A 24065-nucleotide genomic window follows, 5' to 3' on the forward strand; every position below is an offset into this window, starting at 1 on the left:
TTTTGTTTGTGATGCCATTTTTCTTCAAATGGACTTAGCTGCTAGATGGTGCAGCACAATATAGGAAGAGATGACAACCTGGTATCAGGTCAGCATCTGAGCCTGGAATAACACATGACCTTAACTGCCATTTACCTCTTTTCATCTCTTTAATACTTGGACTATCCTGATGATAAGATTTCATGTGCATCTATTGCTACATATAAATATTGCACCTGTTACAACAAGGGCTGATTTCAGTTGGTGTCTCTAGGTACTGATGTAATTCGTATTGATAACATGAACAAACCTGATTTTCCAAAAAAAAGTTCCCTGTCCTGCAGTAAAAAATTTGCTTGAGGTTTTGACAGAAGGTTCATGGAACCCAAGTGCCACAAATGTCAGTTACGAAAATATCCATATTTGGACCCAATTCTAACAACATTGTTCTTTTTATAGGGTGATGTAAAGAATCCGATAAACCCTGACTGACTTGCTGCTTCTCACTTAGAATAATGCATATATCACTTGCAAGATTATTTATTTAAAGTTTTCCTTACTGTGAAAATAATGTTCTCCAGAAGTTCCCAATAAAATTTACTGTATGTTCTTTACAGTAAGATTGATCACGTGAAATTAAATTATACAATCACATACCTACAAATAAAATGAACATCTTCTTGTGTTGCTGGTGCACACTGACCTTTGAGGTATTCCTTGGTAATATTGTAGTATATATATATATACATATATATAAACAAATATATATATATATACAAATTAAATTTCTGTAAAGATAGTTGCATACTATACTAATCATTCTTCAGTAATGTACCTTAATGATCTGTGGCCATCTGAGGAATTATTTTTTTTTTATTTTAGAACATGAGAAGAACTGTTGTGGTTGAAGCACAAGAGGAATGATATAAGGACATGTATAAGAGAAGTCAGGTGTGACTCACTGTACCTCACTATGAATTCTTCCCTAAAATATCACACATCAACAGCAGTACACTTGTGAAACTAAACTTATTTTTGGAGTCCTGAAGAGAAAGCCTTTTTAAGTTAATGGAGCTATACTTGTCAGCTCGAGTGTATCAGGACAACTGAAGTGTTTTTGATCTACTACAGCCTGTTTTGCAATTAGTCCTTTTTTCACTCTCATTTGTTTTCAGCTTCAGGATCTTGATGAATTGAATATGTTTAGGCTACACCAGCACAGGTAGCAGTAGCATCTAATAAGCTGAAAGTATGAGAGGAGGAACAAGAATTTTCAGAAAGTTCAGGTGAATGTTGTTCATTTTTACTTTTTCAGGGTTTAGAAACATACCTCAGATTGTTGCTGAAACGTGTTTATAGTCCTGTATACAGGTAGTAAAGCTGAAGTGTTCCCACAAAATCAAACAGGCAAGTTATGTGTTGCTGCTCTCTGATGGAAGTCCCTTTCCCTTCAGCAGAGGACACTGTATATCATGCAACAACTTCATGCTGTGGAATAATAATCATCGAGCCATATGTTCTGTACACTAGTGGCATGGTATATGTGTTATTTTTCCAGAAAGATAAATGAATAGGTAGACAGACCTAGAATGTACGGGGGGTTATAATTTAATGTTATCCCAGGGCTAATCTTGCTTTGGTTAACCTGGCTTTATTACTCAGTAACTTTGATGAGAGTTACCTGGATGAATTCTTTAAAGATAAGCTTGCTACATCTCAATTTTAAGGTCAGAAACAAATTATGCTGTGTTACAGGAGCAGCAAAAGATGAAGGATCCATTTAAAAGTCCTTAAAGGAAACAATTGTCCTAAAGCAAATGACAGTGTTTAAATGTGGACTGGCATTTTTGTTTATAAGAGACAGATATTTCACATCATATCCCATCAAAAATCTTTACAATCCAATTCTTTCTGCTTCCTTTTCTCAGCCAAGAAAGCATCCTTACCATAATTTGAAGGAAAATGTTAGACCTTTGCTCAAGGCAGAATGGTCATTATGAGTTTGCACTGCTAAAGCATATTTCTGCTGTTCTCCCTGAGTAATGGGGTTTCCTTTGTCAGTGAATAAATTATGAAGTGTTTAGTTTATGGTCAGCTGTGAATTATTGATGCGAATTGTTTAGTTGGAGAGAACCATACTGTGGATGGCTTCCTGAATGTTGAGGACGAGCAAAATGTGTCTCTTTTGAGCATTAGAGCGTTCAAGCAAAATGAAATTTTTTAATAGAAATGCTAATACAACAACCTACAAGTGGTTATAACATTGTGTTCTACATTTTTGGGAGGGTTATCTGATAAATCTTGCGTATTTCAGAATTTGTGTTATATTGTTGAAATGTTCTTCATCCTATAAACATGTTCATGTGGAGACAATTTATAAGCCATGCTGTATATAGTCTCTACTGGAAGTCAACAGCCAAATTCTTTTCTTCCTAATGATGTCTATATTAACTATTAGATACAGCTAATGAGTAATCTCCTATTCTTGAAGAAAACTTGTTAGCACTGGGACTGAATGTTGGTAGAGTCCGTAGGTAACAGTAATAAATTACTGAAAGCAGTGAGAAAGCTAAATCTTGACCCATTTTTGTCTTGTTAATAGCTGATCACTTGAAAATGTGCGACATAGCTCATCAATAGTATACAACCTCAGCAAAATGAGTAAGGAATAGCTTTTTCATTTGCAACTGTATCCCACTGGTAGTAGGGTTTTAGTAGGAATCCCACAATGTTCACACCTACACACCCAGACACTGTATAATTCATGCTGCAGATGAAACTGTCATTAAAACTAAATGTAAGAGTTTGAAATTCTTGGAGACTGGAAAGCTATATATATATATTTTTCCTTTTAGGGAATCAACATCCAATTTAATACTTTCTAACATGCAGTGTTACTAGAACATACTAGAACACAGTAATTACGTATATGTAATCACAAAAACAGTCCATGGTTTTGCTATTTTTAACAAGTTTCCTTCACTGCTTTAGAAATGCATCTTGTTATAAGGAAACATACAGACTAATATGGTCAAGTCTGGAAACTATAGTCACATTTTCAGTCTTTGCTTTGCTGTTAATATAGCCAAGATGTTGGCAGGAAAGACATTTGCAAGGCATATGCAGTAAAGTGGGAAGATGAAGTTGCGGCTGAGCAGGGTGGTATGACAACTGCCATAGGAGTAAATGATGAAGAAATAGATGCAGAGAGAAACGAACCATATTTATGATCAAATTGAAATTTGTTTTGTTCTTGTTTGTTTCTTGTTTGCTTCTGTTGTTTATGCATGGAGTTTCTTTGGTGGTGGTTGGTTGGTTGGTTTAATTTGCTGTTGATTTTTAAAAAAGATCTGCTTAATTTGTAAAATGATAGAATGGCTCGGCTTGGAAGGGGCCTTAAAGATCATGTAGTTCCAAACCCCTGCCATGGGTAGGGATGCCACTCACTAGATCAGGTTGCCCAGGGCCTTGTCCAACCTGGACCTGAATGCTTCCAGGGATGGGACATCCACAACCTCTCTGGGCAACCTGTTCCAGTGCCTCACCACCCTCTGAGTGAAGAATTTCCTTCTAACCCCTAATCTAAAGATCAGCATAAATAGATCCTGCTAATTTGGCAGAGAGGTGGAAAATGGGCTATCAGGAGAAATAAAGCTAGATAATAAGACTCTGCTGCAGTATTTTATATCTTTTTTTCAAAGAGTTTGCTCCATTTACATGTTTTTTCCTACTGAGTTCAGTATTTAAGAGGACCCATTGAATCTGACTCAGAACTAGTTACTTGTCCAGTAACAGCAAGTTAGACAGGCCAGCTAAGACTTCTTTGCATGATTTTCCTTTGCCAGATTACCTATGGCAGAGCTGGTAACCTGTAATAGAGACTTAAATCTCCTTTGTCATGATAATTACATATGGAGCTCTTCAAAAATCTTTAGGAATGCATACGACACAGTGTGCATTAGAAACTTTGCCGCAAAGGATAAGACAAGGGAAATAAATTTAACTTTTTATTGGGTTATCTTGAATACTGTTAAATAATAAAATACAGGTATGCTTTGAAGGAACAAAAAGTGTGGAAAAAAAAGCAACCTGCCTATCTCTGTTTGCAGCTTTACTATGGGGAAATCTAATCCATGTTTGCTTAGATTTACTGTAAGAAAAGACCTTGAAAATGAGACTATCTTTGTTCCAGTAGTCCTATTTAATCCATACATGACTGGATAGAGATAAGTCTTGTACCTCATTGATTTATAGACTTCCTCCTCTATCCCTGTCACTTCTGAAGAGGAAAGACTTATCCTCTGTGCGGAGAAAGTGTAGCTGGATAATAAGTGCAAACTTGAAAAGTCACGCCAAACTATAGGGCCTCTAACGTTTCAGTCAGGAAGATTTTCAGTTTCATTTCATAAACTGCATCCTATTCCCCACAGATTTTGGGTTGATGATGCTCACTGAACAGTGGTGCTGTCACAATGCTTATTGAAGGCAAGGATGTGACAAATCCCAACTATCTTGTTATAATTTATTTATATCGTGATATTTACATTCTTACACCTCATTGCTTTGTATATGCCTCTTGGGTATGGATTCGTGTGAGAGAAGCATAGAAAAGTAGTTGTAGAGATTTCATTTTAATGAGATTCCTTGGCCACCACTAGGACTGCCACAAACTGACTTCAGAGAAAAGGGTAGGGATGTCTGTATTCCTGCTATTTTCCATTTGCAGCAGCAGAACTGGTTTTATATAGGGGGCTAAGCGAGAAAAATCCTCAGGGCCCTAAAGGGCAGGATGCTTGCCAAACCTATCTTCATCCCTGCTGAGCACAGCGGGGGTGTGTACTTATGAGGAAGCCACACTGTATAATGTGAAGCACCCTCTACCAACTGTTCAGTGGTGGACCAGAGACTGCCTGGTTAGCACAGCAGTTAGGACTTATTTCTTCCTTTCTGTACTTTGGGCTTTGTCATCAGACACTTGCTGAAAGCTGGATTTTATAAGACATTCAATATAACATCAAACCACTGTGTTGAGAAGTGGGTTTTGTGAGGAACAAAAATCTTCCAACGGATGGAAATCAGGAAAGCTGTCCATCCATCTAATCAGTCAATACATCTAATTGATCAATCTAATTTTTAACAAAATGTTTTTTTTTTCTTTGTTCAACTTGACAAGCTTTCCTGCTGCCCTCAAAATAAGCCTTGCTACTTCAGAAGGGGGCACATTCAGAGACTGGTCTTTATTAGCTACATTCAGTCTCTGTGTGTTACATCCACTTAGATTAGCAGTAGTCATATTAACTCCAACATATATTTATTTGTTTAAGAAATGGGAAGCTCTTAGTTGTCATTCTAGGAAATTCTTAATGATAAAACCTTGCTGTAATACAAGAATTTTTATTATTATAAGGGGTTTGTCAAATAATTCAGTGTCTGGGATGTAGCTTTGAAAATGGAGAGAATTACATGCAGAAAATTAGAAAGAATAAGAAAAGTCAGCCTTTCCTTACCACTTCCAAGCAGTAGCAGAGTAAGACTAAAGATCTGGGTGTCTGTATTCTCAGCTCCTCTTGAACTAGCCTCTAAAGTTTTCTACCTCAAACTTTAACTAAGCTCATCTTTATATCTCTTATTTTTATACATCAATCTAATTTTCTATAATAATTTTGAGTTAAGTGAAAAGTGTGCAGTTGCTCTGGCCTCTGTAGCAATATCAGAAAACATTCCATCTAAGTAAATTTTCTACCTGCCAGAGTCAGTAAAGAAAAATAAATCTCATATTGTTTAGTGAGAAGGATATACTGATGTGTTTTATGTGTTTTATAATGCTGCATTTGTTCTAATATTCCAAGGTTGTAGTCTGCAGCATTGGGATATGAATGTGGACAGCAGTGAATCTGTTTTCTTGATTTTGAGGTTCAGTCTTAGGGAATGAAGCTGAAATAGTTTTCTTGTCCAACAAGAACAAGAAAAAACACAGTAGTGCATAGGCCAGTAAATGAGAGGCATTGGAAGAATAGAATTGAAATAGAAAAGGTATAAATATCCCAAATGCAAAGAGGGAGTCTGGGTCAAATACGAGATTTTCCTTCAGAAGCTACTGTACGTTAGTTTTACATTGAAATTACATTATTGTGCAAGTGGGGAAGCAACCTTCATGATATCCTACAAAGACATTTTGTGCTCGTTAAGCTTACTATGTAAAGCAAAGCTATAGTCATGATGTTAGTTATTTTTAAGCGAATAAGATTTTGTAAACATTTAGATTAAGGGTGATTTTCCTCAGATTTAGAACCATGATCCTTTATGGAGAGGAAGGAAAAAGTACACAGGAGGATAAAAATTTTGGTTATAAACTATTTTTTAGTGGAGTAATATGGGGTATTTAAGGAAAAGAATTTAATATCAAAATCAAATTTTATCAGTCAGAAAGATTAAGACTCCCATTATTGATCAAGATTTTTCTATCAATAATGCCATTTTTAACTCTCTAAACAAATACAGAGTGTATAAGCACAGTGTGTTGCATCCTGAACTTTGCTAGAAAGTACCAAAGAAAATGCTATTCCTGTCTTACTGACAAAGCCGCTCAGGATTAAGAATAGTGTTTCAGTTAAGGAATATGCTAAATGTAAGTGTGTTTGTTGTATGAATGACTTCTGTTTATTTTGAGGGAGTTTGTGACACTTTGATCTTGTTTCCCAACTACAATCTCCTTTAGGAAGACTGGGGCAGAAATACTTTCTACAATTTGTCCTCCTAATCTCAGCGTAGGTCTATAGTGCAATCTAAATACCAGATTGCAATGAGCAGAGTCAGATTAGAATTTGCTAAATTAGCTGGTACTTAGAGCAGTGCAGCCATGGCAACAAGGAGGTTAGCGGACACTAGATCCCTGAACTTAGGTTTTGTGGCCTGCATTGACTTAAATGCTACCATAGCAACATTCCTGTCTGCAGCAAAGCTAGTTTATTTAAAGCCAGCATCAGTATGTCTACATAAACTGCCAGTAAGCCTTTGAATTTCATAGTATACACACTCTTAAGGATAGTGGATGTCCAACAGCTGTGAGAAGTGAGTTTGGAGCAGTTTTTTGCAGTTTTTGACAGTGTTTGGTAGATTTAACTTACATGATTTTCAGGCTAATAAAGGCAACTTAGTTGGCATAGGTAGGCACAGATAATTTTAGCTAGAATAAAGACAAATTCTCTTTTTGTTGGTGAATGTTGGTTTTTACTTCGTGAAAAAGACTGGATTGGATGGGTTGTATTGAATCTACTGACTCAGTAACATTGTCCTGTGATGAGGTAAATATAATCTGCAGTTCTGCACTTGTAAACTGATGTGTTTGTAGATAGATCAGAGAATACTTAGGTTAAAAGACAATTTAAGTTAGAAAACTTGACTCTCTAAGTAAAAATTCTAAGGAGTAGCCCTAGCCTAACGTATGTTGTAGAGGTCATAAACCAACACAATTTCATATGAAACATACCTGGATTTCCTATTGACCAGTGTGCTGCTAAAGATCTTATAACCATTACAGGGATGAACGGTTTAACTGTCACGTATAATAGTTCTAAATGAAAAAAATTAATCACGTCTAGGTGGAGGTGATCCTCATGATTTCTCAGCAGTTACAGCTATTGAAGCTCAGAGTGTGTTTAGGATTTCCTTTTCCAGAGCTACTCATACATCACAGTAATGTTCTTTATCTTACATTCTCTGCTAATAGGTTCCTTGGGCCATTCAAAGTATTTATTATTCTGAATACCACACAACCTGACACCTTATGCTAAATTTATATTCTACCTCATCAGCTGAATTCCAAGTGCTTAAAGGTTGGCTTTCATCATGAGGTCTCTGGGTCAAGAAAGTTTTGATGATCACCATGTTTTGAGTCCTGAGATTTAGAGAAGGAATATTGGCTACTTTTCCTCTTCAGACATGTTGATATGTACTGAATTTGAAATCTGAGTGATTTTTCAGTGAGTGAAAACAGGCACAAATTAGCCAGGCAAAAGAGTTTTCAATTGTGACACACTGTAAGTTGAAAAAGTAAAATGAAATGTGTTCCTGTGTACCTTTCAAATGAAAAAGTGTACCTGTAAAGAGAAAAAGCTTCCAAGCAAGGATACAAAATCATACCTGGAACCGAGCAGCTGGGGTCTTGTCCTTTGTTATGTCATGCTGTAATGTTACTCTGCAAATTGATTACACGATGTTGAATCCAGCTGATAACTGGCCTTCAGTGCTCCAGAAGAACTGTGGTTCGTAAATGCCACAGAAACTTGCATTTTCTATGAGGTCACTATATTATGTCAGGATAGGGGACAAGAGGAAAAGGGTGAAGACGTGATTACTGAGATAGCCTATTCAAAGATTTTTGGAGAGACAGAACAAAACCGTATGTGCATTTTTTTTCTCTTCAAAGTGTTTTCTTTCTCTTTGAATTTTCAGGTAGTCATGGAAAGTGTCTTCAGTATAAAATACAATTTGCATCGATATTTTTTAGAAGTGCAATTAAAATACAGCAATTGTTATTTTGAAAGATAATTAAAGTTAGCAAAAATATTAACTATAATTCATGGTTAAAGTACGAATGACCAGTTAGCAAAGTAAGTAGCATTTTTAAAATGTTATGTTCTTGGAAGAGAATAAAAATGCTCTTGAATTTAATCAAAAGAAAAAGATTAACATGAGACTGTGTTTAAAATGATTATGAATTTTAGAGTAACAGGTGGTCCTGGAGGCCTGAGGGGAAAACTGATAATTAAAAACTAAAAATGACTAATTAGAGTTTTATTTAGGCAAAGTTATTTTGTATGATACAGTTTCAAATGATCATCTGCTACAACATGCCAAAGATACATTTTTGAACACAATCAAAACCAGGTGAGAAATGGTTAAGAAAAGTAGCTATGAATATTAAAGGATTTTTCTGGCAGCTTTCCTCTCTGCTGTATGTAAACGATTTATCTACATGATGGTTATACTGCACAACTTATTGTTGCTTTTAGCTCCAGAAGTGTCCTTGTGTTGCTTTTAAACCTGTTCCTCTGTACTGTGAAGTCTTCATTTGTACAGAAGTTTTCATTTGTACTCTCTTAGAAATGTTTTTAAAAGCATTAAGTCTACACATCACGTTTGATTTTAAGTGGTGACACTATGCCAAGAATTCGCAGTTATGTAGAATCTCAGGGACAAAAATTAAGACAATGTGTTGTAGGCTACCTCCGTTATTTTGTGTAAATCTAAAGAAGTTTCTACTTCAAATCAGTATTCCGAAATATCACACCACCTTGTAAAAATGCCTGAATTTCCTCAGGAATTAAGTTGTTATAATCTATATTTTTATGCATTTTATATTTTTATTGTATTCACTTATTTTCACAGTTTTGGTGATCTGTCATTTTCTTGCCAATTTGCAACCTCAAAACACTTCAAAATTGTTTCCAACAGCATTACACCATTCCCCACTACACAGATACAGAATCAGGAACTCTGCTATGGGACAGAAATGATGAGAAGTGGATTCGTACACATTTTTAGAAGTAACTCTCCTCAAATCTAGAAAACAAAAATTAAGGTAATAAGGTGAAAAATTATTGTTTTAGATATAGTTGGTAAATATCACTGGGTGATGTTCTTAGGGCATCACAAGGTCTTCAGTCCCGGACAAGCAGATTTCTTTACTGTAGTCTATATGTCTAAAAATAAGTTGCTGTCAATTGGAAAGAGTCATCTGTTTGCTAGTGATTCAGCTATAAGATTTTGACACCTGTCTTTCAGAACAATAGCATTATGGATCTATGAACCTCTTATGCTTAGAGACAGTGCAAGTTTGCTGAACTAATTAATCCAAGCAGTAGGATTTACTTTGATATCTTAAAATATAATTTTCTTCCATGACCTATGGGATTTACAAGATGCATGTTGACAGAAGTCAGTAGTTGAGAAGTTGTTCAAACTGTACACTGAGTTTGCCTTAGGGAGTGCCCAAGGAGGTGTTTGAAACAAGGAAGATCTCTTGGATTTTATGGATAACTTTAACTTGATCAAATCTGTTATTTGCTGGAATTCTCAAATAGCTTGTGCTTTGAAAAGTTCAGTGCTCCAGCAGAAACTTGGTCTGTAAACACCACAGAAACTTGCATTTTCAAAATTAATGACATCACTATGTTCTGCTAGGATAGGGGACAAGAGGAAATGAGTAGAGACATGATCATTGGGATAGATTTTTCAAGTATTTTACTACCATTAGTAAATATCATTACCTTTATGAATGATGCAACACCAGAAGCAATAGAAATGGAAACAGAATGTTATGCAAACTTACAAATTATGCTTTTTTTCTAGGTAACATTGATAATATTTGCTTTCTGTGTAATTTTTGTATGACATGAAATATGTAATTAGCACTTGAGCTTCAAATTTTAGAACTTCCACTTAAAAGCTGGATCAAATATTTATTTTTATAATTGTTTGTAATCCATCTGTGCTTAGTGCCTTCCCAGTATTTAATCACCCAAACCATAAGACAGATGTAGAAAATCCATGTTACTTTGTCATGCCTTTGCTGCAAACGAGTGCAAAATAACTGTTAAAAATAAGGTTATGTTTTTGCTAATGAGCCTGCTACTCAGATTTGTGAGTAACATCCAAGATTAATAATAGGGTCGATAGATATCTGTTATAATTATCACATCATTTTTCCTCTTTTCCTGTATTCTTCTCATGCTGCTTTTTAATGCAGTTCTGCTCAAGTCAAATCAATTTCTCAGTAGGCAAAATGCATGAAGGAGTGATGATTTGCCTTGGATCTACTTACAAATAAACTGGAAAACTCATTTTTTTTTTTCAATCAGAAACTCATGGAAAGAACAATAACTGAATTTTAAAATGCTTATATTTACAGAGATAAAATATACATTAAGAGGAAAGACTTGAAAGTGCCAATAATACATTAGTGTTATTATTTATTTATTTATTTATTTATTTATTTTAACAAGCACATGCAAGCAGGGCAGGTTTTATCTGTGGCCACAATAGTACTAAAGGGACAGATTAAAATGCACTTTGAGAAGATGAAAAAAATAAGGGGCACGTACAGGGAAGACACATGCAGCTCTCTCTGCCTTCTCTAATAAATGGGAAGACAGAGAGAGCTGCATGCCTGTCTTTGGCTACGTCCTTTGAATGGTATGCAAGTTTTGTACAGTGTTGCCAGAGAAGATGACTTTTACCTTGACTGTGAAATAATAAGATGATTTGAGGTAAGTGCATCAGAGGGATAAGAATAGTGTAACCTTCTTGCTGTTAGACACCGTACCTTACAGTGTGTCACGCTTGCAAACTCTTTTGCCTTGCTAACTTGTGCCTGTTTTCACTCACTGAAATACGTAAGCTGGCCTGAAAATAGTCGAAGACACTAAAGAGGGCTTTGCCATTAATAGTGCATGCCATTGTCTAAGCCAGGTCCTTCATTGACTTCCCTTGGCAGTAGTTAGCAGTCTAGTAGCAGGAGATGCAATTCAGGTGTTTGCTTCTTTGCGTTGTCTATACGTTGTAAACCTGCTGATCTGGAAATGCTGTTCCCAAGACAAAAGTGGACTGTTATACTTCTAAATATTGAACATTCAGAGCTGGAACTGCTCAAGACTTTTTCTCAGTGGGGTTCTCCTGATGAGTGTGCTGAATTGGTAGGATTGTTATGGGATATATTGCTCCAATTGAAACCTTGTTTTTTAGAGACCTGACAAACAGACTTGTCAGCTGATTCCTGACAGCCCATTCTCCCTTGGAGACTGTTACTATATTGCCTTCAGTAACTGTGTTCAATTTCTGATTAGTATTCAAAGAGCCAAGATGCTCGAGCCAGGTACCCCTAATCTACAGATAGCAGCAGAAACTGGGTGTAGGAATGTGTCATTGAGCCTCAGCTTTCTGACTGGAGAGCATGTGTTGCCTTGCATGTGATTATATCCAGTCAGTTTCTATGAACTCTCCAGGAAGTGGAAGAGCAAGCTGGAACCCTGAGCTAACATAAAGGCCAATTATGACTCATTAATTATCAACTTCCAGTAAATTTCCAACTACCTGTGCAAACATCTGGATAAAGCAAGGCAGCGTCTACCTGGAAGCATAGAATGCAAGGAACAAGTTGTAAATTTTTTAATGTCTTTCTGAATTCTTCAGTAGTCCCCTAATTTTTCTGGGCTGAGGTAACTGAGGTAAAGTATTTACCTTTCCATCTATCCCTTTCTGTCAGGGAGTGCATTTTTACAACTAGTTCTTGTGGCTTATCCGGATACTCTATAATGAAGAAAAGAATGTCTGCCGAATGCAAGGCATAAAATCATCCCCTGCAGAATTGAATCTGGGCATCTGCTCAAACTTTGCAAACTTGAGCAGCAACACTCAGAAGCCTCTAAACCTCTCCACCTGCTGTTTACTCAAGTCTTAAATTATACTATGGAGAAACCCAAGAAACATGAAGAACAAAGGAAAAAAAAAGTTGAGGTTTATGCTTCATTGGTGCTTAATAAGGAAAAACTCCAGGGAGTATGCTGTGTTGAGAGCTTGGGGTAGGGATTTTGCCTATTCATTCATTAATTTTGCATCAAGTGTTCATAGCAGGGCATTGTGGATTTTAACTACAGCATAAATTATGAGCTTTGGAGACTAATTATGGCAAATAAGAAAATATAAAACAAATTTCAGCTGCTGTTAATGTAGTTTGAATGATTGGATCACATTATTGTTGCTTTTAAGGACACAGCAAAAGCATAGCAAATATTGTCCTGCGCCACTCAGTTCTTCCAATAAGATAACAGTAATTTCTATTGGGATCTTATTGCTGGGTTCAAACACCCTTTAGGAAGTCCTTTCCATGCCTCCCTTTTTCCAGAAAATGGTATTCAGCCACTAAAGAGCAACCCATAAGGTGTAAAGATCAGGTTAAAGAAGAAAACATACGCTTAGGAGAAGTAAGGAAGAGTTGCTGTGGTTTGTTGCTATGAGTATCTCACACTCTGTATCTTTCTCATGCTGAATATCTTTCCAGGTCTGGAAAAACTGGAAGAACTGATGCTACTACTGGCAGAAGGAAAAAAAAAAAAAAAAAAGAAATTTCCCTCACTGCATTCATTCTCTTCTACTCAATTAGTAGGAAGAATTCTACAGGAATAAGATGAGATGGCTGACTTTCATAGCACTTCAGTTTTTAGGCTGCTTGAGGTGGACCTGAAGTGATAAGTATTGGCTTTTTAAAAAAATATTTATTTCCAGGAGTTCAGCAAAGCTTTTTAAACAAATCTTAAAAGGGAAGATGGTATAAATCAATCTAAAATATTTTCTGTCATCAGTTTTAGCTTTGTGGAACGTTTGACATTTCTTTTATTTCAGACTCTTAGCTGGTATGCAAAATTAACACGACGAAATATCTAACAATATGAGTCACCAGAAGTATGATGCAAATTTGAAATTTTATTCTAATTTGAAATAGCGAAATCAGTTCTAACTAGGAATAAAAGTGAATCAGGTTCACATAAAGAGTCTTAGTGATCACAGTAAAAACAACTTTTGAAATTTTATTGCAATTCAACATCTGCACAACTGTTTTCATCATTAAAAGAGAAGATTACCTTCTTATAAATGTCAGTGCAATCACTTTTTGTATATACTGAATTTGGCGGAAACAGACATTTATATTTTAGTTATATTTGACCACCAGTGGTAGAATTTCAAAATTACTGAAACTGTAGATGTCAGGTTTGCAATCAATGAAAACTGTAAGACTAGAGTAAACACTTCAGTAGAGTAGAGAGAGAATGATTTACATAGGTTGGAGTTTTCATCACTTCTGTGTTTGATTGATAGTGTTCTCAGTATAGCATAGCTTACAAGCCTAAGGATTTTTTTTTTTTTTTTCCCCTATGCCAAGAATATGCAATGTGAGAAAATTCTAGCAGAGGACAATTCTACATGAAGAATCTGAATTATTAGTAGTAGCAGCCATGGTATTAAATAAGGTGACATTGCCTCAATATCCATCATTAGTGATTCAGACACAGGAAGAAATGACAGAATTAAAATGTATGAATGTCTGAATATATCATGTGATCTAAATACACACCGAGAGAGAGAGAGAGAGAAAGAGTGCATAGCAGGTTCGAATCAAGTTGCTTTTAAAAATTTGGTTGAAGTAAGTGCAACAGAATATTTCAGTATTTTTATTTTTTTTAAGAGAAGAGCACCCTCAATTTTGAAGGTTGGTCATCCTTTCTTCACTGTTATGGGTTTTGCACAATCTGTGAGTTAATTCATTCTCAGGTTTCTAACTCCCACAGTAAGTGATACACCTTCATAATGAAGATATCATCAGAAATCGCTTCTTGGGTATGAGATGACTGAAAAGGAGAGCACACTTTGTTGGGCCATAGGGTTTGTTTCTAAAGGAGGTTCTGAAAGAATCTCCAGAGGTTTGTGGAGCTGTATGAGGAGTGGATGAGGAGCACAGACTCCTATTTAGTGGAAAAGGAGTGGCCTGATACTGAATGGTTTGCTTTGTCCATGGACTAATTGGCAGAGAACATAGGCTCCTAAAGCAGACTTCTGTTGGAAGTACCTTGGTGATGGAACATGCTGGGGAAATAGAGACAGAGTTACTGAAATCATGAATTCCATGAATTCATGCCAAGTATGTGTGCATTGGTCTGCTTGGTCTGTATAAATTACCATCTAAATTGGTGTTGTAAATAAAGTCCTGCACTGATGTGGATTTCTTTCCATTGATTTAATAATGTATTTTTTCAAAACCATGTTTTTTTATTTTATCAGAGATTTCACGTGAGAGCTCATTGGGACGTCCAAAACTAGAAATGGCAGCAAAGATGCTGTACTAAGCTTATTAGTTTACCTTCCGTATTTCTCAAGGAAAAATGTTTCTGACAACCTAGTGAAGTATATTGCAAATAAATGTATTTACGAGAGAGCAGCCAGCCACAAAGGTTAATGTCCAAGTTAAATAGTTACAGAAAAGTACAGCAGCTTAATGGACTGGAAATTGGTTAAAGGAAAAAAAAAAAAAAAAAAAGAAAAAAAGAAAAAGGAGTAATCCTGAAAGCAACATTTAATTCTGGAAAGAACATTGTATTATTATATGTTCAGAGAAAGCCCTGTTTCGGTAAATATGTGTGTGGTTGGCAAATTCAGTTTAGAATTGGTATAAGTGCAAATAAGGCACTGGAAAACATTGGTTTGTTTGGATTTATATATTTATTCAGAGGATTTTGAAAACACCAGATAAATACATTCAGGAGGGAGCTTTCAGAGAAACCACTTTGCAGTTATGAGTCTGGGTACTGTCGTGATTCACACAATTCTTGTGGGAACTATTTAGAAATATGCAATTTTGTAACATTTAGGCTTGGAATTGATAAGGAAAAATCCTATTAATTTGAAGAGTCAGAGTAATCCTATTTAATTATATAAGCACTTATCCAATTAGTTTAGAAGTAATCAAAACATTCCACCAACATTTTCACCAACCACCAAGGCATTGCCATCAGAGACCACTAATGCTCTATTTTAGCTTCCCAAGAGTAAGACAATTAATACAGTTATGACAGTGTTCTAACTGTATTTCTTGGTGAAGCCTTAAATTGCTTATTTTAGTTTGCTACTCATTACCATTAGTTTACTATCTGTCCTGACCTGTTCCATCTTCTTAGTCTATGTACTACAGTGGGAATAGTTCAGCAAATTCCAAGACCACCAACACCTTCTTTTGATTCATGAACTGCTCTCCAGTCTTAACTTGCCCCAGATAGGTTTTCATGGAATTTCCTCATTCGCAGTTCTCAGCTCTGTTTATCAGTTTTTAGATTCTGTCAGTACTGACAGCATGAAAGAATTCAGGTGGATCCTTTAGTTATTGTGAGGTATGATAGTTGCTGGTGTGGCTTGCAAAACCAGATACCTCTTCTGGTGCTTCCTGTCTTGAAGATGTCACATGATTCTTGAGCACCTGAGATAAAAGTTTATGATATACTGCTAGGACTTAAGTGTTGAAGAATAATAATTGTGAAATCAGGTAGGTCTGAAACTCTCTGGGACTGATTTATGACCAAAAGTCTCTGGGGCAGAAACTACACCTACACCAAAAAGCTAACCAAAAAGCAGTATTGAGACAATCATGTAGCTGTGTGATACGAGAAGGGCAGAGAGATGGTCTGTCTCTGAACACAGATGCAAACGTATTCCTTGAATTAGAGGAGCTGTTCTAAAGTATTCACTAGCATATATATGTTGAACAGGCCCAAGAAGAAATGTGAAATTGATGTCTCAGTACTGATATGAAATTGAAAATTCTGCCACCACAGAATATTATTCCATTGTAAAAAACAACAAAAAACCTACCCACAAACAGAAAAACTCTCATTAGAAACTAATAACTTGTTTGTGACTTTATTTTTGAACTTAGCTTTGCTGGTTTTTGTTTTGTTTTCTTTTGCTTTTCTGGTGAATGGAAGTGGAAATTCCCAATAGATCCCTGAGCCATGCGAGAAATATTTTAACGTTTTAACTGTTGCACCTTTAATCTCAGTTGCTTTGATACAGATCTCTTTAAAAGTGTCAATAATTTAAAGAAGTTTATGGCTGCCTAGTGTCAATTTAACAGGTTTCTTTCCCTTGTCTCTTTTCCCTTGGAGGAGAGCATAATGTAAAGAAAACTCAGAGGGTAACAATTTTAGTTCTTGGCCTGACACATCAATATACAAATGAAGTTGAGCAGATGTTTACATTAACATTTAATTGAATTTATAACAAGATACCACATGTTACATACATTAGTAATAAGTATTAGCCAAAATAAAAGAAAATATTATGCATGTGCCCTATGTAGCAGCATGACGTGCGAGAGAAGAGATCCCTCAGCAGCTGAAATTTTTACTATCAGTGTGATGAGAGGTGCAAATCAGCTCTGTCATTGTCCAAATTTGCTGACTGTAAGCAATAGGGAATATTTTTACACACTTTGCTGGAGTGTGATTTGAAGGTGTAGGAATATTTTACTTCTCTTAGTAGAAATGCCTCGTGCTTTTCATTTAATGCTGTTGGAATTTGTATGGCCTAAGTTGTTTGTCCTGATTCAACACAAGTGTAAGCACATTTAAAAGTCTTGCTGATTGTTTTGCTGTGTACCCATTTCTGCAATTCTTACATTAGCAAAGCTCCTTTTGTGTTGATGAGAGTTTTGTGCTGGAATAAGCATTAAAAACTTTCTTTGTTATGATACAGTCAAAATACACATATAGTAAAATTTCTTTTTACTGAAGAAATTCATTAACTTCCATCCGTGTCCTATGATTCCCTACTTAAGTGTTAGTGAATGTGATAAATGTATTTGATTACCTGTTTGAAATAACTTGTCTCCATATCCATTTGAATGTTAATTTTTCATAAGAGATCCTGGAAGTGCACATTAATGGGAAGAGCTGCTGTGTAAATACTCAATAGCCATATAAGATTTGTACAGGCAAACAATGTAACATTACCAATGTAATTGCTGAAAAGACTGTGCAAAAATGGAATAAATTAATGGGAAGCTATATAATATCATAATAACTAACCTCTTATGGTAAATATAATATTTTATAGTAGCTTATTGATGGGGAAAGTTTGTAAATTTTACAAGATGAAATAATATTTTGAGTGATTCTGTTTGTTGAACAGACTTGAATATTTAAGGTTTCTGTCAGTAGCTTAAGTGGATTTGATTTAGTACTACTGAAATCCCTAGATGACACTGTGAATATTATCCAGGATGCAGAGGTTAACACTAGGTAACTTGAAATATTTCTAGACTGATTTTTTTGGTCCTTGGATTTGGTGGAACAAAGGTCAAGAAGAGGAATTAGATTATTAGCATTCTGAATCTTTAAAATGTAAGATGATTGCCAGAAAGTAATATTTAGATACTCTTATATGGCCTTCACAGTAGTTTTAGCTACACTAAATAGAAGAGACAAAATTGGTAAAGACTTCAGACGTGACTGGGTCAGCTAAGTCCCAGTATTCTGAGAAAATCAGAGAAGATTATTTTAGCATGTTAAAAGTTTGAAGGTGTTTTTTGTTTGTTTGTTTTTGTTTGTTTGTTTTTGAAATAGCACATAACCTGATGATATTTTAAGATAAAATGTAGTGTTCCCTAAAAGACAGATTGATTTATACAGCCTGGATTCTATATGAGGGGGTGACATGATGACTGTAACACAGGAACTACCAGAAACAAAAGCTTAAATTGAGCCCAATGCATATGGAGAGTACTGCTGGGAAGATGAGGTATAGCAATTTCCACCTTGTAAAATGAGTGTTTATTTTCTTTTGAAGATCTTACTGAAGGAGAGGATGGTAGGTAAAATTTTATGCCCATTTTGTGCCTGTCATCAACTCTTTTTCACGTCTTGATGGTTTTAAGGGCTTCCTGAAATCATGGAGGTTCTGAAATGCTGTTAAGCATATAATGTGCATGCAGTGTTGCTCAGGGTACAGAAAAAAGTGTGATATTCATAAAGAAAAAATCTAGGGCCAAATGCTGTTCATGGTAACATCATTCGAAGTTTTGTCATTGAATTCTATGTGTCGAAGATCTCTGAGAACAAAATATTTTTCTCCCCCAGTGTTCAGTTGCTAAGCTCTCTCTTTTTTTCTAAGATAAAAGTGGGAATAGGTGGGAATAGTTTCTTTAAAAAGAGTCACACAACTCTTTAACCCAAAAACATTGTATTCTAGTGTTCTGTCCAAACTTAAAAAAAATAAAAAATAAAAAAAAATAGAGCTGCTGATTTACTTGTCATCCTGTGATGTACTGCAAAGAAACAAAATGGACAGCTGCAGAGTTTTCATTCAACAAAACAGAAATTTTAAAAATAGAAGTGAAGGGAATACATTAATGAGCTATTTAGAACTGAAAAGACAATGAAGGTGCAACACAGCTAAACTTTTTTATTCAATTAATAACAATCTGTATATGAAGCATTCTTAGAACTAGAAAAATGGGCAATACTTCATGGACTTTCAGTCACATCTGGAGAGATTATACTATGTAACGAGATACCTTGGTTAATTTTCTGGTTTGTGGTCTTACACTAAACAACTATTTGCTTAATAATGATACATACATGCATGTGATATAATAATATTGTTCATGTTTTCCTAGAGATGAAGTAGTTCAGCTCCATGATTGTGGCTGCTATTTGTATCATTGGAATTAGAATTTAGGTATGAGATCTGATGGCTGGAAAGAATACTTTTATAGCAGCAGAAGAATAAACAGCAGGAAAAATTAAATTACCTACATTTTTCAATACTGCACTACTATGGCTAGACACTTTAGTTTAGCCAAGCTTATTGTTTTTAATTAAAAAAGATAAATCATCATCATTATATACTATAATTTTGCTATATAATTTAGCTTGGTCTTTTCAAGCGAAATTGATAAAATGGTTGCTGCTACTACTAACTGAAGGCTGAAAACAATAAGCAGCGTCAGAGAACAAAACAAGTTACAGAGCATCAGGGAGAATAACAGGAGACAGGAAAGAGTTCTGAAATTTGTGTTAGAAAGAAGAGTTCCCCGATGTAGAAGGGAACTGAAATAAAGACAGTCCATGTATGTCAAACTTAAATGAATTCAGGAGAATTTAGAAAATACACAGAACTGTTGAATCAGTAAAAGCAATTTGTTACTGTTCATTTTATTGATTCATTCTGAAGCTTTTTCTTTCTGCTGATATTTTGGTTTGAGGTAATTACTCTTTACCCTCTGTAAGGAAAGGCACTTTGAAGTTCTAGGAACTCCTTCCTTTTTGTGGTGATGTAGATGGCTTGACCAACCACCAAGTACACAGCAGCTGCCAGTTCTTTCCTGTAATCTTGCCAAATGTAGAGTCCTGGCTGAAGAAGAAAAGGGAGCATTGTTCCTAGAATTCTCATGTTTTTCCTTCTTAACAACGAAAGAAAGAAAAGAAAACAAAAACAAACAAATAAACAAACAAAAAAACAAACTTGAAAGGTCTGAAAAAACAGAACTGAGCTTCACACCCATGTGAAAAAATTAGGTAAGGGACTACATACTTAGGACCTGGCTAAGCAGTTGGGCAAATTTACCTGGACTGGACTGCTTCAGATACCATTGACAGCTAATTGACTGTCTGAGATGTATAAGGTGTAGATGGCTATGTTACACTGCAGCATGTGAGTTTTGGCATGTGATATTACATAAGTGAGTAAGAAAGCAAACCTTCCTTTATAAATGTAACAATAGGAAGATTCTGGAACATATTATAGAAAGAAACCTAGGAGTGGACTCAGTGAAAAGAGAATGAGAAACAAATTACTGCAGCAATTGATTTCCTTTTCTGGTGAATAGAAATGTCAAAAAAAGAGCAACAGCAACAAAAAATAGACTACAAGGGAGCAAATTGTAGAGTCCCTTGAGACCTCAAAATTGGCACATCAGTCACTGATGTGAAAGAGACAGGTTTGCTTGTAGGATTGATGCCATGTTCCCATTCCATCTGAGCTCCGACTGCAAAAGCAGCTGTGTTTGTTTGCTCAGGAGACTTCCCTGAATTGGTCTTTCCCCTGAAAAAAAGCTGCCAAAGTTGATTATGTCAAAGAAATTACACACTTATTTTTAACATAAGTTAGAAGCACGATTGCCCTACATGATAGACACATGATTCCTCCAAACACTTAGTGAGGTTAGTTTAACCACTGGATGAAATAAAAGGCTGTCTGACTAATTTCAGTTTTTCAAGTCTGACTGTTGGTACAGTGTTTGGCTAGATCAATTGCTTGAGTGAATTTTACTGTGAAATATTACTTTTCTGTCCCACATACTCGTCTGTTGCTTTTAAAGCAAATTTAAATGCTTTTTTTTTGTTATAAAATGCTGATCTTCTATTTTATTAGATTCATTAACCCACCATGTTTAGTGATAAAGCAATAAAGAGAATTAATCTGTTGCTTGCAGTGTTGAACCAGTGATTTTGAGAAGTCTCAAAACTTGAACTAAATTGCCATTTGGTGCATACGGTTTTCACATCTACATGTGCTATGCGATTCCATGGTGCACTCCCTACATTACCCAGGTATGTCAGATATCCATCCCATTCACTATAAAGTCAATCTGTATTGGTACAGAAGGTTCAACGTGAGACTTCTTGAACTTACTGCCATATATTAAATCCATACATTTAAGTAAAAGGGTTTAAAATTCCACTGTTGGCATATGGTTCAGTACGGAAAGGAAAAGAGCAGATGCTGAGAAATCTTGTAAACTATGTATTATCTGTTACATGAGGAGACTGGCCTGGCATAAGGGTCAATGTATCTCTTCATTTAAATTAGATTTGTTTAGGGCTCCTTCTATTTATAGTGGCACTAAAGCATAGGATGGCAACAATGGAGAATTCCATAGAGTTATGTGCAATATAGATCTTTTATACGTTTTTCTTCTTGGCACTTCAGTCCATTCTGTCGCACCAGTGCTGTCCCCTAGGTTAGATATGCTGTGAGAATAGAAAATAGCTATTCCTGTTGTTCAAATGCTACACATTTTAATTACTAGGGAAAGTGTGATAGCATTTTTTTTTCCACATTGGTGAAATGTGTCTAGATGGAGTTTCCAATGTAAATAGTTTTAGTGACTGTGAGAAATTCTGAGTTATCAATGCACTTGCGTCTCAAAAGCGATTCATGTTCCAACAATGCTTTAGTACACTCACATATTTAAAACAACTGTGGTTTATTTTTTATTTTTGTTATGTGTGTGTGGTTCTCAGAATGATGTGGACTTTTTCCTTAAGTCTAAAATTACAGCTTGTGGGCAGGATCACAGAGTTATAGAATGGTTTGGGTTGGAAGGGACCTTAAAGATCATCTAATTCCACCCGCCCCAGCCATGGGCAGGGACACCTTCCACTAGGCCAGATTTCTCAAAGATAGATTTTTAGTTGCTCAACATAGATTTTTAATGTCTGTTATAAAACACGTAATGAATCTATCCTGCTACTAAACATAAAATAAATTACATGTCTTTTTAAAATAGTTGAATGCTTCATTATGCATAGCACAGAATTCTCTTGATTATCATTTTCTGATAGCTGGTTGATCCTCAATAAATACCTTTTCTTATAATTAATTGAATAATCATATATTTAGAAATTTAATTTCTTTAGTTGGAGGGAAGAATAGTTAGACTTCATTATGCAGTAGTCTAAGAATTTAAAAAAAAAAATCTAGATGTGCCTGTTTTTTTCTGACTTGACAATTATTAACCTCTATGTAGATATACAGATTGTCTAGAATTATTATTATTTTTTGCTTTAGAAATAAGTCTCTTCAGCTGAACAATAGTTTTGATGAGTTTCTTTCCCATGTGTAAAAACAAAACCACAGACAGGCTAGGATGATGGATTAGGTTATAGTCTTCTTATCTGCAAAGGAAGGGTTCTATAAATCCCTCAGAGAATATTATTTTACAGTATCTGTTGTCCCATGTTGACTATTGGACTTTGGGGATCCAATAACAAAAATAAAATGACTTTCAGCATCTGCAGATTTCTAAACACAACGCCTGGCGCAGTCAGTGAAACCATGCTCAAAGAGCCGGTCCATCGCTATGCCCAGCAGAGGGTCTGATTGCACAGGATCTGCTTCTTACTGCTGTTCTTCCCTGCTTCTGCGGCGGTGTGACATAGCACGTTTAATAACTTACATGACTGAGTGTGGAAGAAGAATGTAGCGTCCTAGTGTTACATTACCTGAAAAGAATAATCCCAAGTGTCACTAACACTGCTGCTGGGGTGTTACCACTAAACGTTCCAGTGAAGCTGAGAAATAATGTTGGGATGCTTCAGAGAAGGCCATGTGCAGAAAGTGAGGCAATCATGTATGCAGCTGATTGCACCCTGGGGAAGTATTAAAAAAAGAGTCCAATGGCCATGACATATTTCCTTCATTGTGTCCTTGCTGTGGACAGAAGGGTAGGAAAGGCTGCAACTAAACCAGTTAAAATTCATTTCCCTCAAATGCAACACATGTAGGACAGTCTTGTTTTATGGTAGCTTGTTTGGCTTCATCTGCACGATTCATCTTCCATCTGAGGTCAGCTAGCTTCCAGAAACCCTGATCACTTTTGGACTGAGAACTTTCTGGAATTCATGGTAATTAGTCTGATTTCAGCTGAACGTCATAGTTCAGCTCACTGAATTTATTGAGTTGTCTGATAACTATTTTTACAAGAGTTTGTTTTCCTTCCAAAGAGAAAAGCTGTTGGTCTCATTTGATCAGAATACTCAAGCTGGTGAAAATTGCAGGATTCACTACTGTCTGTACCAGCTGAAGCTGTGATGCAGTGCTTGCACTTTTGAATGCTTTTGAGAAATAGCATGACACAGAATGTCCATAAGGGATAATTATCAAAATGTGGTATTCTTCTATCCTTCAGCTATATTACTGATATGAAATGTGTGGAAAATATAATCATTCTAAATCATATTTTACATGGAGAGTTATCTGATTATCACCAAAAGTCTTTTCAGCATTTTTTAATTTAGCCTTATGCATTTTTAACATGACAGCTGGAGCACAGCATGCATATGGCATACTAATGGTGAAGGAGACTAATAGTTGGTACTGTCTATCTGTTCTTGTAAAGAAAAAAAAATAATCAGGAAATAAACAAAAATGTTTAAATTGTATGCTGCTGGATAAAAGCAACAGACTGCATGGCAAACTGAAGCAGTGTTCAGAGATTACTTCATTATTCAGTCTCCAGTTTGTTTTTCAGAGACCAGCTAGCTTTTTTGTTTCCAATTAAACGACTGCAGTGTACATTGAGAGATCTATCATTTATGTATAAAATAGGAAGTTGTGCTGGAAATGCAGCTTCACTGTAAACTCCATTTTCTGTTGCTCCTCACTTTGTAAACAAGAAGTTCTTTTGAGCTGAAATTTCCTGTATTTGATCATGACATTTTGGTGCTTGTTTGTTTCTGCAAAACTGGGTCTTATTCACC

At 35.7% G+C, this 24065-nt stretch overlaps 2 long non-coding RNA genes across 3 annotated transcripts in view; one reads left to right on the plus strand and one right to left on the minus strand.

The window, feature by feature from the left end:
• LOC121077369 overlaps nucleotides 1-24065 on the plus strand; it is a 476416-nt gene that overhangs the window by 354179 nt on the left and 98172 nt on the right. The gene's annotated exons all lie outside the window — the stretch shown is intronic.
• On the minus strand, nucleotides 922-8322 carry LOC121077374. Its single transcript, XR_005824003.1, has 3 exons — nucleotides 8122-8322; nucleotides 1310-1467; nucleotides 922-1222 (listed from the first exon to the last, which is right to left on the minus strand). It is a non-coding gene; the product is annotated as an uncharacterized LOC121077374 (long non-coding RNA).

The sequence above is a fragment of the Cygnus olor genome, chromosome 13 (genome assembly GCF_009769625.2).
Source record: "Cygnus olor isolate bCygOlo1 chromosome 13, bCygOlo1.pri.v2, whole genome shotgun sequence".
In the NCBI taxonomy this organism is placed as follows: domain Eukaryota; kingdom Metazoa; phylum Chordata; class Aves; order Anseriformes; family Anatidae; genus Cygnus; species Cygnus olor.